This window comes from Tenrec ecaudatus, chromosome 6 (genome assembly GCF_050624435.1).
Source record: "Tenrec ecaudatus isolate mTenEca1 chromosome 6, mTenEca1.hap1, whole genome shotgun sequence".
Taxonomy (NCBI): Eukaryota; Metazoa; Chordata; class Mammalia; order Afrosoricida; family Tenrecidae; genus Tenrec; species Tenrec ecaudatus.
The window spans coordinates 49,754,419-49,771,584 of record NC_134535.1 but is presented as its reverse complement, the minus strand read 5'-3'; the positions used below and the strand labels follow the sequence as shown (position 1 = coordinate 49,771,584).

At 41.8% G+C, this 17,166-nt stretch overlaps 1 long non-coding RNA gene across 1 annotated transcript; it reads left to right on the top strand.

Annotated features, from left to right (window-relative positions):
- Nucleotides 1-672: 672 nt before the first annotated feature.
- Nucleotides 673-15,917, top strand: LOC142450802 (uncharacterized). The gene is made up of 4 exons (XR_012784959.1): nt 673-782; nt 9,638-9,815; nt 10,576-10,681; nt 13,329-15,917. It is a non-coding gene; the product is annotated as an uncharacterized LOC142450802 (long non-coding RNA).
- Nucleotides 15,918-17,166: the final 1,249 nt, after the last annotated feature.

Here is a 17,166-nt window from a genome sequence, read left to right as displayed (position 1 = left end):
CAGTATCTTTGTAAGGGAAAGGCTTGTGAGAGAAGGAACACTGAAAATCGAAGAATCGTCAGGCTGTACCTTGCCCCACGCAGCAAACTTGGGAGACTCAGGAAGGCAGCAGTCCCATGGAGTTTGGGCTCTCACAGCCACACTTCAGCAAACAGGTGGGAAATGTTTGAGAAATTGTACACACTGCTGTGTCCTGGGGCTCACAGGCTCCTGGAACGGAAGGGGCTTTAATAAGTTAGTGTTTGGTCTCCTGCCTTGCTGCCATCGAGTCAGTGCTGACTCACTGGGACCCTCTAAGACAGGGTACAAGTACTACTGTGAGTTTCCAAGACTGACTTTTTACCGGAGTAGAAATCTCCTGTCTCCCTTAGAGCGGCTGCTAGCTTCCTGCCTGCTGGCCTTGTGGTTAAGCAGTCCAACCGTGGGACCACCACCATGTATCACTAGCCACCACTGCACTGGGTCTCCTACCGGGATGACAGAGCCGTAGGAAACGGAGCAGGAGCAGAATTCTTGTTTCTCCTTCTGCCAACATCCAATCTCCATTCCCCTCCACCCTCATTTCATCCATTTCCTGTTTTAGATTTCTGCGGAATTTTGTGGTGGAACATGATTTGGGTTTTTTTAGAACATGTTTTTTTACTTAATTTTGAAAACTCCTGGTAGTCTCTCTCTGTCCTGCAGACCAGAAGACTAGCAACCAGATGGGGTTGAAGGCTTGAGCAAGACACTGAGCTAGTGGAGCAAAGAACAGAGCCAGAGCTATTTATCTTCTGTTCCAGGTAGGTTTGTGTTTCCTCCACTGAACCACGATAACTGGTATTCTGATTGATTGTCTTCTGGTGAGACACATAGTTTCTGAAGCAGCTGGCAATTTGCCAAGGTAGTAACATTTATTGTTGTCTAGAGGCATGGTTTTTATAAAATCTTCCTAAGTAGATGAATAGAATTTACAGACATGTTGTGGCAGGGGTTGTATGCGGTACTGTTTATGGCTGGATAGAATTCAGTGGCTTAAACATTTAGTGTACATATTTGGGAAAAGCTCGTTGGTGCCACCTAGTGGTTAGAGTTATGCATATTATCAACAATAATTCAGAACACATGGCTTAAATGATGTTTCAGTCATTAGCTGTCATTGTTAACTAGCTCAGTCACTTTATTTGAATGCTATTTTAGGTGGAAAGTCTTTTCAGAATCTAAAGTAGATGATGCATTTTTGTTTTCAACATAAAATTCACCTCTACTATTTAAATGGTTTCTTCTCTATAAAGGAAATTCTTGTCATTGTCAAGCCCCACTTTTCTTTGTTAATTACAACTTATAGCTCATATAATTATAACTTATAATTAATAGTCTACTCCTACTTAGTGGATATGCTTAAGATCTGTGTAAAAATAGTTGTGTTACAGACGGTATTTAAAAATATTAATGAATTATTTTACTATTTTAAACAAAATTCTGTGTTTTAGACTTTGTATTAAATCAAGGGTTAGCCTGTGTAAGAAATCTGTGACCATATGAGAGGCTAATGTCATCAGGGCTTCAATTAGAATTAACTGTGCAATTTAATCATTAGAGGCTTTTAATCTCTTTGATGTTTTCTAGTGAACATACAGTTCTGTCAATGAAAACGTATATTTAACAGAATCCTTGTCCTAGCATCAAAGCCATTATTTAAGCAGACTGAACCCAAATATCCACAACGCTGCTCATTACACCTGTATTCTAACCAGATAGTAATTTTCTTTCTCTCATAAGAGGTCATGAAAGTAGTGAATCATAAAGTAATTTGTTTGCTCAAGGTGTTATTAGCTTTAGAAATTGCTGGTCTTCTGGGTTGGCCCACTTATCAAAGCTATTTTCAGAACAATTACGACAATGATGACTAAATACTCACGTACATGAGAGATTATTTGGTAGACAAGGAAAGGGAAAGTTGTTAAAAAGTCCGTAAAGGGCAGCTGAATCCGTCCAAGAAGCGCGCTGTACGAAAGCAGCCATCAAGAGGACCGGACCAGTGACAGAAAGCGAAGATAAAGGCACTTTGGGAACACAGGCTGAGGTCCAACCGAGGCAAAAGAGAATAAGTCTGAGATAAAGGTTGAGAGGTCAAACAGCCTTGCTCATCAGGAGCAACTCAGAAAACAAGTGCAAGAGCCCATTCAAAGCATCCAACCAATGCAAGTCATACTAGCTGCAGATCTCAGGCTGCTGAGCCAACTTATTCGGAAAGCATCCTGCAGCTATAGGCCGAGTAAAGATGGTGCTCGTCAGCGACAAAGCTGTAGGCAACGCTCATCAATCACGACAGGAACAAATAAGTTCTTGTTTTGTTGTTGTTTCAGGAACAAATAAATGCTTCATATAAGGTATCCAGTGACAAATTGAAGTTGGTTTCTTCCTAAAACCACCAACCAACCCAAACCCAAACGTGAACAACACTGGAACCCTCTCAGACACCCCCCCCCCACCACCACACACACGCACACACACACGCACGCACACGCACACACACCGGGTGAAATGGTTCTGAGTGCACTGAAGAGCAATGTGCGAGCAGAATCAGACGTAAAGGAAAAACCCTTCGCTGTGACTTCCGGGAACTACGCAAAGTGGAATAAGCACCGAGTCAGACAGACGTTCTGAACCTTGCTCCTGAGCGTTTGTGATCCAAGAGCTGTAATGCCCTTTATGGATGTGATGGGTAGATCTTGTAATGTGCTTAAATTGCCTATCCAGGCTTAGCACATATGGGCAATCAAGACATACTAGTTTACCTTTCTTGGGCTTAGGGAGAATATTATATCTTTTTACATTGGTTTCAAAGTTCCTTCCCAGGGTCTTGGTTTACTGGCAGCACAGACTTGCATTGGCAAAGAACCCACAAGATAGTGTTCATCAGTTTTGCAGAAAACTCTCAATGCTCAAAGAATCTATTAGTATACACAATTAAACCCTTTGATTCGGTGTGTAGCTATACATATTTCAAAGAGGATTTGGGCGTTTGTTGATGAAGGTCAAGGAGTTCAGCCTTCAGTGTGGAGTACAGCTCTGTGTAAAGAAGACCAAGCTCCTTACAACCGGACCATAAATGGAGAAAAGGTTGAAATGGTGAAGGAGCTTGTTTTACTTGGATCCACAATCAGGGCTCACAGTAGCAGCAGTCAAGAGAGCAAAAGATGCATTACATTCGGTAAATCTGCTGCACAAGACCTCTGTAGAATGTTGAAAAGCAAGGTCATTATTTTGAGGAGTAGGTGTGTCTGACCAACCATGGTATTTTCCATTGCCTGAAACGCATGCGAAAGTTGGACTGTGCTGTGCTGGAGAAAAATATTTAAAGTACTCGAAAATAAAATAAAATAAAACAGAAAGTACCATGTACTGCTAAAAGGATAAACACTTCTATCTGTGAATAGTGCAGCCTGAGTGTTCCGAAGAAGTAAGGATGGTGATGGCGGCCTATGTGCAAATGTGCTTGACACACTGGATAAATGTATGGATTGTGATAAGAGATGTAAGAGCCCCCAATAAAAGTGTTAAAATAATAAAAAAAGAAGCAAGGAAGGCAAGAGTTATCTTACATATTTTGGACATGTCAGGAGAGACCAGTCCCTGGAGAAGAGCATCCTGCTTGGTCAGGTGGAGGGAGAGAAAGCGGGCGGCCCTCGATGAGATGGACCGACACACTGACTGCCACGGTGGACTCAAGCACTGGAGAGTAGTGAGGACAGGGCAGGACTGGGCGGTGTGTGGTTCTGTTGTGCTTAGGCTTGCTCTGGGTCGGAAATAACTTGATGGCACCTAACAACAACAATAATTACATGATAGTGAAATGCACTTTTCCACTTTAACTTCAAATTGAACGTCTGTTCACTTGTTGTGAACACACAGCATTTTAAAGGATAAGATAGTTTTTCAAAAAAATAAACAGCAGGTAATAAATATGTGGAATATAAAAGGGCACTTCCATTTTGAGGATCAAGATTGCTAAATGAGAACTGCTGCCAGTTTCTAAGGAGACTTTTATAACATGATTTGAAAAACAGTATTAATATTATTAGCATTTGCCAAAATGTGACTACAGATACTTTTTAAGTTATGGATCCATTCAAGACTGACTCCCTCTCCCAATGTTATTACTGTCTCAAATCCAGAAATAAAATATGAACTTGTAAAATATCACTACTAATATACAGTGTCTATCTACATTGGGGTGTACTAACAAGTCTAATATTTGCACATTTGCCTATTAATAAATCGTGCTTGTAGACAGGTCTGCGGTTAATTCCAGGGGCCACGATGGTGCAATGGCTAAGCATTCTGCTGCACACACAATGGTTGGTGGTTCTGATCCACTAGTGACTCCTTGGGAGAGGAGACTGGGCAGAACACTCCTATAGTTATTACAGCCTAGGAACCCCTTTGGTGCAGCTGCACTCTGTCTTAAGAGTCACCAGGAATCAGAATAGACTCAATGACTATAACAATGTAAACTCAATGACTGACCAGTGAATTCAGGCAAGCATGTGCGCGCACATGCACACGCACACGCATGCACACAGGGAGAAAGAACTGGCATACTGCAAAAGGGCAAGTTCCGCTGTTTTTCTCTTATAGCTAATCATCTCTGTAAACCTTGACCCAATTCACAATTGATAGATGTTAAAAATTGATAGCAGTGCGTTCATACATGTTGAATTAAAAAAACCCTCATCTACTATATTTGAAGTAAAATTTATGATAGAAATACCTTAAAGATGTAACTTTGAGAATTATGTAAAAAAGTAGTACTTAGGTTTATTAAATATATAGCTTTGCATTTGATCTCTTGTTATGTTTCTAAATATATTTTGTGCCCTTAATTTTTTCACTAGAATTCAATAGATTCTTTAGAAAAATTAAAGTCCATCAAATATTGCCTCTGCTTTTTGTGAATACTTATTTACTTATATATATATCGTTATCCAGTTGCTTTATTCATTCATTGACTCACTTAATCTAGGATGTGTCTGAATGGCAATGAGGAGCTTTGGGCTTGCGTACATCTACAATTCATATATTCTAGCCAAATCTTCAAGAGAAACACTTTTCAAGTGTATTTTGCCAACTATTCGAGGCTGTCATTCTGAACAATACTCTCCTCCTGCTGAATATGGAAAAAAGGAACCAACAGAGTCTCTGCCATAGACTCCTCTGACCCACAGTGATCCGATACGGCAAGGTTTACAAGGCCGTCAGTCTTTTTTCCAGTTGTCTCATTGTTGGCATGTAATTCACCTGTCGCACAACGCAAAACTCCTCAGGTTAAGAACTGTGCAGTCACCACCACAATCACCACCAGCACATTTCTTCCCGCACTCACTGCTGCTAGCTCTCCACTCTCCCCTGCCATGCCCCTAGTTAACTATTTAACCCAGGCACTGTCTCTATAGATTCACCAAGGCTATAAAGCTTTATGGAAGTGGATTGCCACATCGTTCTCCGATGTTTGAATAGCCAAACTTTGGTTCAAATTGTTCAGTTCTCAGCTGAGTGCTTAACCTCTGTGCCACCAGAGACCCTATGCAAATATGTTGTTCTTGCTACAGGGAGTATCACTGCCCTGTGGATTTCTGAGACTGTAAGTCTTTACGGGAGTAGAAGCCTCACTTGGTTGAAGGTTTCAAAATGCTGACCTTGCAGTTAAGAACCCAATGCATAAAGTTCCAACTTGCACTGACCCTATGGACAACAGGAAAAAATATGACTTGGGCTGTGTAATCCTCAAGATCTTTGCCGTTTGAGCCCATTCTTGCAACCACTGTGTCGGTTTATCTAATTCAGGATCAGTCCAAAAGGGGGAGGTCCTCATTTTTTTGCCTCCCTCATGAACCTTTGGTAATTTACAAATGTTATTATTTTTTAATGTCTTACCCTGACCAATGTCTCCCTTCACTCACTGTTCTGTTTTCTGCCCCTTGGAAGGGGTTATATGTAGATCATTGTGATCTGGTCCCCCTATCTTCCCCCACCTCACACTTACCCTCCTGGTACTGCTACTCTCAGTATTAGTCCTTACGGGTTTATCAGTCCTGGATTCCCTGTTTCCAACTCTTATCTGTACCAGTGTACATCCTCTGGTCTAGCCAGATTTGTAATGTAGAGCTGGGATCATGATAGTGGGGGGGGGGCAGTGGGAGAGGGAGAAAGCATTAAAAAACTAGAAGAAAGATATATGTTTCATCGGTACTATATTGCACCAACTGGCTCGTCTCTTCCTTGTGACCCTTCTATAAGGGGATGTCCAATTGTCTACACATGGGTTTTAGGTATCTATTCTGCACTATCCCTCATTCACATTGATATGATTTTTTGTGCTGGGTCTTTGAAGCGATATCTGATCCCACTGAAATCTCATGATCTCACAGGCTGGTGTTCCATGTGGACTTTGTTGCTTCTCACCTAGATGGTTGTTTATCTTGAAACCTTTAAGACCCCAGGTACTATATCTTTTGATAGCCGGGCACCATAAGCTGTCTTCACCATATTTGCTTATGCACACATTTGTCATCAGCAATCATGTCAGGAAGCTGAGCATCACAGAATGCCAGGTTAATAGAACAAAGTGTTCTTGCGCTGAGGGAGTTCTTGAGTAGAAGCCCTAAGTCCATCTACTACCTTAATACTTAACATATAAATATAGGTACATAGCTCTATTTCCCTATTGTTTATATTTTTACGTATGTACCTGCCTGTATTTAGACCTCTATAAATGCCCATTTGAAAGAGGTTCATCTTTTGACCCGATTTCAGTTAGTGTTCTGCTGCTATTCTAGAACTTTCCACTGGCCAGTTTCTTTCTGAAGAGATCCTTCCTTTAAGAAAGGCTTAAATCCCAACATTCATAATTAAAGGAAAGAATCCAATAGTTAAATCACTGCATGTGTAAGGAGGTCCCCACGGTCCAATAATGGAGCAGGCTTTTCCACATCTGTGATTCTAAGTTGTTTGCTCTTCCTTCTCGTTTGTGACAGTCTAGTCAAACTGTCCAACCGTTTAGCTGGAGTGTCTTTCCTCTTTGACAAGAGGAGACAATATGACCAATTTTCATTGTGTAGTGCTTACTCAATCTTTGTATTAATATTTATAAATGCTTCATGGTTCACTAAGCGTAAGTCTTGTCACAGTGTATCTTCTTTAGATTCAATGATTATCTTTTTGCATGTTACTAAAATCATCCTGCTTCCTGACCTATCACATATATTGCTCTTTTATGCTGAAAAGGGCTTCTAGGATGGATTTAACTTGCACCGTGTAGAGGGAAGGAATGGCTCATTTCAGGGTCTCGGACAAAAGAAGACATGCTTCTGACTGATAATCTGGCCGAAGAAGTGAGGTATTGTCCGATACTTGTGCCTGCCATGAGAGGGCCGCAATGCGGAGCTGCGGGAGCTCCGGGAGGACCAGGCATCTTTATGACGGGATGCTATTCGGACGGTCTTGACGGCTGCGCAGGCAACAGGCATGGGCAGCCCGGGGCCTGCGGTGAAAGCGGCAAATAGGGTCGTCGGTACCGCGCTCGTTGTGCATTGCTCCACACCAGAAGGCAGGGTCCTGAGAGGGGCTCCAAGTCTAAGCCTCCCCGAGACTCCTAGATTCTCGTCCTGCTTGCAAGGCAGATTTCAGGCAAGGGCCAAAATTCAGACCAAAGTCAGAGAAAAGGCTTGAACAGAAAGAGTGAGTTTACTGAAGGGGATGCTTTGCACAAGAAGCCCACAGGGCCCTTAGCTAGAATGAAAGGCCTGGCAAAATGCAAAGCTGGGCCTTAGTCTGCTAATGGTGGGAAGGCCCACCATAGGCTGGTTTTCTGGAGGGTCTTCTGCTATTGGCTGGCCCTCTGTGGTGTACCTCCTCTTTCCAGCCCCCCAGACTTCAAAGTTGTGCTCTTGTCTCAGACCCAAAACTCAGTCTATTCAGTCATCGTGAACATCGTTTCTTCATCAGAGCATTTCATTATCTCCATTATTTCTGGTCTCTTCATTGAGAAGGAACTGTGTCATATTCTGCCTTCACCTTCCTTTGTTCTGGAAAGGCATGTATGGAAACGGTTCTCCACCTCGCTTTTGTGCTAGCGTGATGACCTGCTTTCCCCCATCCTCACCCTTCCCCACTTGCCAGCCTCTCACTAGCTAATAACCTGGTAGAAGAACAAGACAAACTGATGCACAGGGTTGGCAAGCTGGATTCTTCACAAGAGGAGCTCACCACGTCTCTTTCCCAGGATCCACTGGTGGGTTGTGGGGCCTATTTTGGGGACTCCACAGGGACAATCTCTCAAAGGCCGCAAAACAATCACACGTATTAGGAGGATGTTTTAAGAAAACGGACACTGTATTGGTGAGCAGCAGACCAGGAAAACTGAATGGAGGAATTCCCCGTTACCACCATGCCCTGCTTATTCTTCCAGGAACCAGGGCTGCCCATGAGCATTTTGCTGGGAAACCCTACCTCATCTGCCCTACAGCCCTGCCCACGCCTCTTCACACTTCTTTTTGTTGCCCCCAAGCCCAGAAGAGCCCTGCACGGGCGGGAGTGTGGTCTGAGTCCCTCGCGGGTGTGGTGTAAATGGAGGAGCTCCTGGTTCTTTGGGGGAGGAATCAGAGAGGGAAACCCTGCCTTCAGAAGTGTGCAGACCCAGATGGAAGATCTGCTGAGCAGTAGGACTTCACATTTTGATGTTTACGTTTAATAAAGTATCCTATGAATTTGCAACAATACTTAACTTACCCTTGTATAAAGAGGCTGAGTCAATGTTGGAAAATAGGGGCTTCATAAAGTTTGTGGAAAATGTCATAGTGCTGTAATTCCATGAGCTTCCTGAAACCCCTCATATTCTATTACCCCTTTGCCTGAAATCATCCCATCAAGCCAGAATAAACTCCTAGTCTACCCTGCTAGTCAGGCTCCTTACCCCTCTGACCTTGCTTTTAACCTCTTCACCTTGGCTCGTTCTGCTCTAGTCCACTGTCCTTTTCCTTTTGACTTCAAGCCTGCTAAGTCCACTCCTGCCTCAGAATTTGCATTTCCCACCACAGGTATTAGTTTCTTTTCAGATAATTTCTCGGTCATTTCCTGCAGGCCTCTGGAGTTGTGTCTCCTCCTAAGACATGCCTATCCTAACCGCCCATTTAGAATAGCTACCCCATACCCGGTTACCAGCTACTTCCTTCACTTTGATTTTCTTTGTACTATTTATCACTGCCTCACATGGGATTACTTATTGGTTAACATTCAATCACCCCCTACTAGGTTTTAAGGTAAGTCACTGATTGTAAGACTTTGTGTACCACTGTATATACAATGCCTTCTACATAATAGGTTTCAATAAACAATTTGGGCGAGAATGAGAGACCCAGTGGTAGAGCGCTTTGGAAACCATATCCAATTATTTAGAAAAACATTGTCTCATTTGTCATGTGTATTCATTTCTGAGCCTACTAATAGACCCTCCATAAATGTTTATTATCCTTTCATTCATTAAAATGGAATATATTAAATACCTAATAGGCAAAAATATTTATTATATATGACAAGTAAATAGATGGATACTTCTTAAGTCGACAACTATCGGCTGATACCCTATTATTGTCAGGTGCTGGGTGGACAGCAGCGAAGCAGACAGACTTACCATCGCAGAACGTGCCTGCAGTCAAGGGGAGGTTACAGTGGTGAATGGTGACCAGTATTTTACATAATGGAGCTGAGCAGGTGCTCTCGTTTAGGAGAGGACACTTCCTAGAGGAAAAGATGTTCACGCTGACGTCGGAAAGGTGAGAAGGGGAAGGGGAAAGGGAATAAGGAAACAGAAAAGGGTGAGGGCAAAGGCATGGAGAATGGGAAGAAATTGAGCATTGGAATACTAGGGGCCTTTACAGTTCGGTCTTCTACGTGCTAATGTCCACCAGGAGCCCTGGCGGTGAAGTGGGACCCTCACTCGAGATCACCGGCAGTTCTGGGCTTTCTACTCCAGTTCACAGTTTGTCTCGGAACCCCACGGGGGTCACTGCGAGTCAGCACTGACAACATGGCAGCGGAGCTTTGTGTCTGAGGTGTTAATACACAGGCGAAGAGGGCATGGGCACCTGGGTCAGTTAGAGGAACAGCCTGTAGGAAAGATGTTTCATGTATGAAAACAGACGGTCAGACCTACAGAAAAAGAGAGGGCTGAGTGTGGCGTGAGGCTGCACGCAAGTCCTGAAGGAGCAGATGGAATGTGAGGCAGGCTTTGCAAGGTGGTTGGGATGTGGCTAGGTAGTTGGAGATGGGACAAGTCTTCTAATCAGGAGAGAAGCAATGTTTTAGGGGAAAAGAATGCACTGCACATATTAGGCATTCAGTGAACATGTGCTTAGAACTTTAAAGTGAGAGTGGAGGGAGTGATAAGGTTTGCAGTCAGTTATGAGAGGAGGACGTTGAAAACAGGCCAAAACAACTTGAACTTTATCTTGATGGTGATTGGGAGGTAGTGACAGTAGAGTGTTAAGATATAATGCATTCGATAATAACTATTTATCGAACACTCTATGGCAGGCACGACTGTTCTAACACCCCAGTGAGTCAAACAAAGCCGCTACCCGCATGGAGGTCCCATTAGAAGATAAAACATGAAGTGGTGAAGTCTTGCCAAATGAACCAGGTGAGAAGGTTAGCACTCAAAGCTAAGAGAAAGGGATGCCTATGATACAGATTTTGAAATTCGGGGGAAATGGCTGGGGCAGTGATTGAATGTGCAAAGATAAGGCGGGAGTTTTGGATGTCTGATTTATCTTCCTAACTTCTGGTCTATTTAGTCTCACTATTGGGAATGGGTTGGGCTTGCTTTGATGGAAAGACTTCTATGAAATTGTGTATTGACAGAAGTTTGATATTCTCTAGGTTATTAAAAGTCTTATAGCATTCTGAAAACAACATTGTAGCAACATAAATTATTAAACACAAACCCTCACATTTTCTTTGTCACCTTCCAGGGACGAGTCACCTAAAGCAATCTTGAACTATGTAATAAATAGTTTAGAGTATCAGTTGAAATAGAACCAGCACATTGCACTTCGTAGGCATTCAGTAAATATTTCCTAAGTGCATTGCTGAGGGGTTATAATTATTTGCTTTTATAAGTTACAGCACAATTAGTCTATTCTGATAATAAAGTTCCCCTTATTTATTTGAATCTCAATGTAATTTAATGATAACAGACAACAATGGGGAGAAAGTCACTGCAGACTAAAAAGGAATTCCCTATAGCCCACAGTTGGCTTGTCTAGACAGGGTCCATCATGTAGGAATCCTGTGGGATTATAATGACATTGTATAAGTTATCCCCCAATACATGCATATTAATTATTTCATGTTGTATAATACGACATCTAAACCTCAAAATGAGGCTTGGGTCGGGCTGCTGGTAGCTGAGCAGCTGGAAACCCCCAGCCATTCTGTGGGACAGAGATAAGCCTTTCTACTTCCGTGGCGTTCCAGACTCAGTGCTACTCTGTCCTGGAGGGCCTCAATGGCAGTGAGCTGAAACTTTAAAATACAATAAAATATCCAAGGATATCCTTGGCAGATTCAATTGTTCTTCGAGTACACAAAGTGGTACAGTAGGGTTATAACCCGGAATGCTGCCTATGGTAGAGTTTCCCTGTCTCTGCACTTCTCCAGCACCGCCCCCTCACCACAAAACCAGCTTCACTCCACCCAACAGCTGATCCAAAGTTGACCCTCCACACAAACACCTTGTACTTGCACTTCTGACCATCTGGGCTGCCTCTCATTTCATGCAAATGACTCCAATTAAAAGAAAACTATGTTTAATTATAAAGATAAATATCTTAGGAGACAATTTGGAAAATAGAAGGCAAATATCATCTCTGAAGATACTGTCCAAGTCCAAAATCCATCTGCAGAGAATCCAGTCAGATGAAGCCTCTGGCAGATCCCTTCGACCCACAGGGAGGGGACGCACACAGCTTTACTATCAGAGAGAGCGGATTAGAAACTTGATTATGGTGGGACACACGTGGGATAACTCAATTGACCTCCATCTTGACCCAAGCTGAATTTGATCTAGGCTCAAGTTATTTCTTGTTCCACAACAAACATTCCTTCCCTGCCTTTTAAAATATTGATGGTGGTCTTTTCTTTCTTGCTCTTTGTGTTTTTATATTATTGTTTTATTCCCGCCGTTCTATCTTGCTTTTGTGTTTTGTTGTTATTGCTGGTTCCCCAGTGTGTGCAGCACACAAGGAGCAGATGCACAGAGATGATAACTGAGGCAATATCTTATCAGGGATGTGGGGTAGGGTGGGAGTTAGGGAGGGTGAGGGGATTAGGAGCAAACAAGAAATCCAGGAGTGTGTGTGTGGGGGGGAACACGAACTGATTGTGTGGTTATGTATAAACATCACATTTGAAAAGTGATTGAACCATGGAAGTATATGATTTGTGAATACTGTATCACAAAAATCACTAACAAAATTGATAAAATGTGAAAAATGTAGCCAATGTCACTGAAAAATATGCATAGAAATTGTTTAGTGGGGACCTGATTTTCTATGTAAGTGCTTACTATAACACAATAAAATGTATTATATATAAACATATCTAAATATTAAAAAAGGGGAAAAATATTCCCTGCTACAAAGCATTCTATTTTGATCCCTTAGTTCCACTCATTTTTAAAAGCTATTTTTTTTATTATAAAAGTAACATAGCAGTTTAATTTCCAGTGGCAGAATAGCATGTCTTAGAGCAGTGGTTTTTAAGTTAAAGAAATAACTTGAATGGTAAAAGCAGAAAGAGCAGAGAGGGCGCAGTAAAAATGATTGTGATGCTGTGTATACAACTCATTTTAAAAGACATTTAACCATGTAAATATATGATATGAGAATACTGTATCAAAAAAACTACTGAAAAACAAACAAACAAAGAAACAACCTGACCAACAATGCCCATGGGTGAAGGGGAAAGTGCTGTTGCTTAGGGGCCACTGAGTTTGTCAGTGATAGTGGAATAATTTGGAAAAGGCTATCAATGACAGTTGTATGACACGAAGCGTATCATGACACTGAATTATACAGGTAGAAGTTGTGGACTTGGGAAATGTTTTGTTGTGTTTATTTTTGCTACAATTAGAAAAAAAATAATTACATGAATAATGATGTGTAAAAGGAAGATGAAAGAGTTCTAGAACTGGATATGGTGACAATTGTACAACTCTTCTTGAAATGATTAAATTATTGAATTCTATGATGTGATCAAATGCTAATGAACCTTTTATTTTTTTAAAGAAACAAACTGCAGGGGACTCAGCCCTTGGAAGAAGGGTCTTGCATGTGCATGTAGATTCACACCTGAAGACAGATAATCCCAGTCGCAGTGGGCTGCCGACAGCAGTAAACGGAATGGCAGTTTTGGAAATGAGGAAACCACAGAGACGAGAGCCCTAAAATCAATGCTTTCTTCCGCTTCTTGCCTCATCCCTGAGTTGCAGCTACACGACCTCAAAGGATCCCAGTGGGAAACAAAAGCCAAGAAACGCTGAGCCATGGTTTCTGGTGTTGGCTACCTCAGAAGAGACAGTTTGACTTTTGAATCAGGGGCTTGGTAAAGACTTCAGACTTTCAATAAATATCTGAGAGGAGAAAGTCGTTGGAAGTGATGTATTAGATAGGGACTGAATCGCTAAGATGTATATAGAAGATCAGCAACTTGAAAGCAAAAGGATAAACAACCCAAGTTTAAAATGGAAATATATACGAATAGACCTTTCACCAAAGAAGACATCCAACCAGTCAATAAACACATTTAAAAATGTTCACAATCATTAGTCATGACCTTATGCCAACTCACGGCCATTGAGTTGATTCTGACTCCTAGCAATCCTATGTCCGGTTGCTGAAGCTGTAAATCCTTATGGGAGCGGAGAGCCTCGGTGTTCTCCGGCACAGTAGCTGGCTGGGTTGAAGCCAGCAGTCTGACACCTACTCAACAGCACCCACCACCAAGGCTCCTTCATTAGCCAATCAGAAGGGCTAATCAAAACTTCAATGAGATACCACCTCACTCCTATTAAAACGGCACTTATTAACCCAAACAGAAAATGACACATGCTGGCTAGGATTTGGAGAGATGGAAGCCTTACCCATTGCTGGTGGGATTGTAAAATGACACAACCGTCATGGAAACTAAGGCGTGGTAGGCTACCACTACCCACTGTCCTGGATGAAATGGAGGAAAATGTTGAACCAAGTGCAAATTCCGAAAAAATGACCAGATTTACTGGACCAGTAGAGTTGGATGAACTTCTAACATTACCATCCTGGGATACTCTTTTGACCTGAAATGATAATGGTAATGTATTATAAAAAGTGTAATCAATGTCACTGCAAAATATGTATGAAGTATCAAATGAGAATCTAATTTGTTGTGTAAACTTTTATCAAAGTATAGTAAAATGTATTTTAAAAAATATTTAAAAAGAATTAAAAAGATATCTATTGAAAAAGATTGTAAGCTTGCAAAGAACCCCACCTCTGGAGTAAATACTAAGTCCTAGGACAAAGGGCAGTAAACTGAAGTAGATCTAGACAAACGAAGCTGAACAAGCAAGATTAGAGTAACTTAAATGCCTGCTCTCATGAAAACCAATGTAGCGAGGATGACAAATTAATCCACTGCTTACAATTTTGAGTGTAAAACAAACCCAGAAAAAAATCATGCAAGAAACAGACCCAGAGAACTGTGACGCTACTGTCAAGGGAAAAAGTTTCTGAAATGACCCACATATTGGCTTAATGACGTTATTGTAAATATTTTCAGAGACTTAAAGGATAATTATAGTGAGTCACAGGTGAGAGTTTCAATAGGAAAAGGAAAACTATGAAAAGAATTAAAATAGAATTCTAAAATAAAAAAAGCACACCATTCACAGTAAAGAATATCTAATTGGCTATTTTAGAGCTTACATCCTGAGCCCCGGTTTGTAAACGTCGACAGATGGCAGTGACAGTCCAAAGTGCATTTGCAGTCACCGCAGAGACTAAGCTTCTGCTGAATTATTTCTGATCACTGACCAAGGATGTAGATAATCTTGTTCTCAGGCAGAGAATCTTGGAGGGTGGATTGCCTCCCCGTCTCTCAAACCAGCCCAGGGAAGGGCAATCTCTCGTAGGGGCTTGCCTAGACGTGTCTTTGATAGAAGTCGCTGTCCGTACCTGAAGGGACAGTACACAGTGTTGGATAGTCATGAGTCATACCTATGTCTTGCCCTGACCATCTTGGGCTAATCTAATAAATCATTGTTTCTATTTAACCAATGTACATGTCCCAATTGTGGTCTCATTCCTGCTTCTGTGGCTCCATCTGTAACTGTGATGCATTGATGTGCTACCAATCATGCTTCTGGGAGCAGCCCTTCCATGCCCCCTCCCCTTATTTTCAAATTAAAGAAAAAGTTTTTTCCATGCCCTTTTTAAAGCTTTTTATCTAAACAAACCCTCGGACAGCATATTTACCTTGTGCTAGTGTCTCCATCTTTGCGTTGTCTTTTAAAATATAACAAATCTTCTAAACTATAACGGAGATGGAATTTCTTTTGAATCATAAAACAGGGCTTAACACCACACTGGAGATGACAAAAAGATCAGTGAACCAGAAGACAGATCAATAGAAAATATACTACATGAATATTTAACAGAATGAAGAAAATTTAGCATAGTAAGCTAAGAGACAAGATCAAGTAGCCTAGCATGCACGCAATTGCAATCAAAGAGGGTGAGAAGAAATATGTAAAGAGTTACGGCTGCCATATCCCAATTTAGTGAAAAATATCAATACACAGGCCCAAGTGTCTTAGTGAACCCCAAATACCATTTCCCAGAATAAACTACCTTTATTTAACTTTGTATCAGTCTTTGTCTTCTAGGGGAAACTTGCAGTGAGGCACTTGGAACTAGAAGTGGATCCAGAACAGTTTCAGGATAATTCAGAATGGTTAAGCCTTCACAGACACCCTGCTAATAGAGCAAAGTGGGAATGATTGGGTCTGGGCACTACAATTAGCAAGACTGACTAGCTAGCTAGGAGATAAAGTATTATCTCATGTGACCAATGTGATACTTGAATAGGACAGAGCCACGTTAATTATAATGACTGGGGTGGAGTCACTTTTATTAATGACTTTAGAAACTTAAAAAAAATTAAAAGAAAGAAAATGACAGGCCGAGTTGTACCCCATTATCTGAGTCCAGAGTACTGCGTGTGAGAAGAATGCTACTTTGGTCAACTTGGAATGTAGCCTCTCTACCTAAATGTTCCCTCTACTCTCAAGATTCCATTATTTTAAAATTCCATTTACCGCAAACTTTTTGAAGCCCACGTGGACCTTGCAAATATCTTCTCCCATTTGTGGTGAAAGGACAGATGTCAAGGTGGCCAATCAGGATTACAAATAAAGCAGGAAGACAACTATAACGCCTGCATTTGTTCAATGGGACAAGGAAAACGAGAAGCCAGGAGGAAGGTACTGGCTTCTCGACCTTCTATTTCCCCCCACAGAACCACTCCAGACTAGGGTCAGCAGTCAGAGTGCAGATGTGGAATCATATTGTTGCCAAGAAACTCTAAACAAAATCCTCTTTCCTTTTCACAGAATGGAGGGGGAGGAGTGTGGGGGAGGCTTAGGAGTGGAAAAGTACTAGTAGTATTGCAAAGTGCCTCCGCTGTGGACCCAGATTAAGACCTTCAACTGGAAGCCCCTGGGTGAGTTAGGAAAGCAGATGTGAGTACATTCGACTGGGGAATGAGGAGTGAGCTCCTCAACCGTACCTCGTTCTACACAGTTACAAAGCACTGGCTGTGCACCAAGTCTGGTGTAGGGAGGGCAGCTTTCCTCCATGAGGCCTACCAGGAAAAGCCTTGTAATTGCCTAAGGGAATTTCTGTCACCAAGAAAGAGGAGTTGGGAGTGGAGTACATCCTTTAGACCAGTGCTCTCAACCTTCCTAATGGCGTGACTCTTTCATAGAGTTCCTCACATTGTGGTGACCCCACCCACAAAATTATTTTCATTGCTACTTTGTAACTGTAATTTTGTTAGTTATGAATCATAATGTAAATAAATTATCTG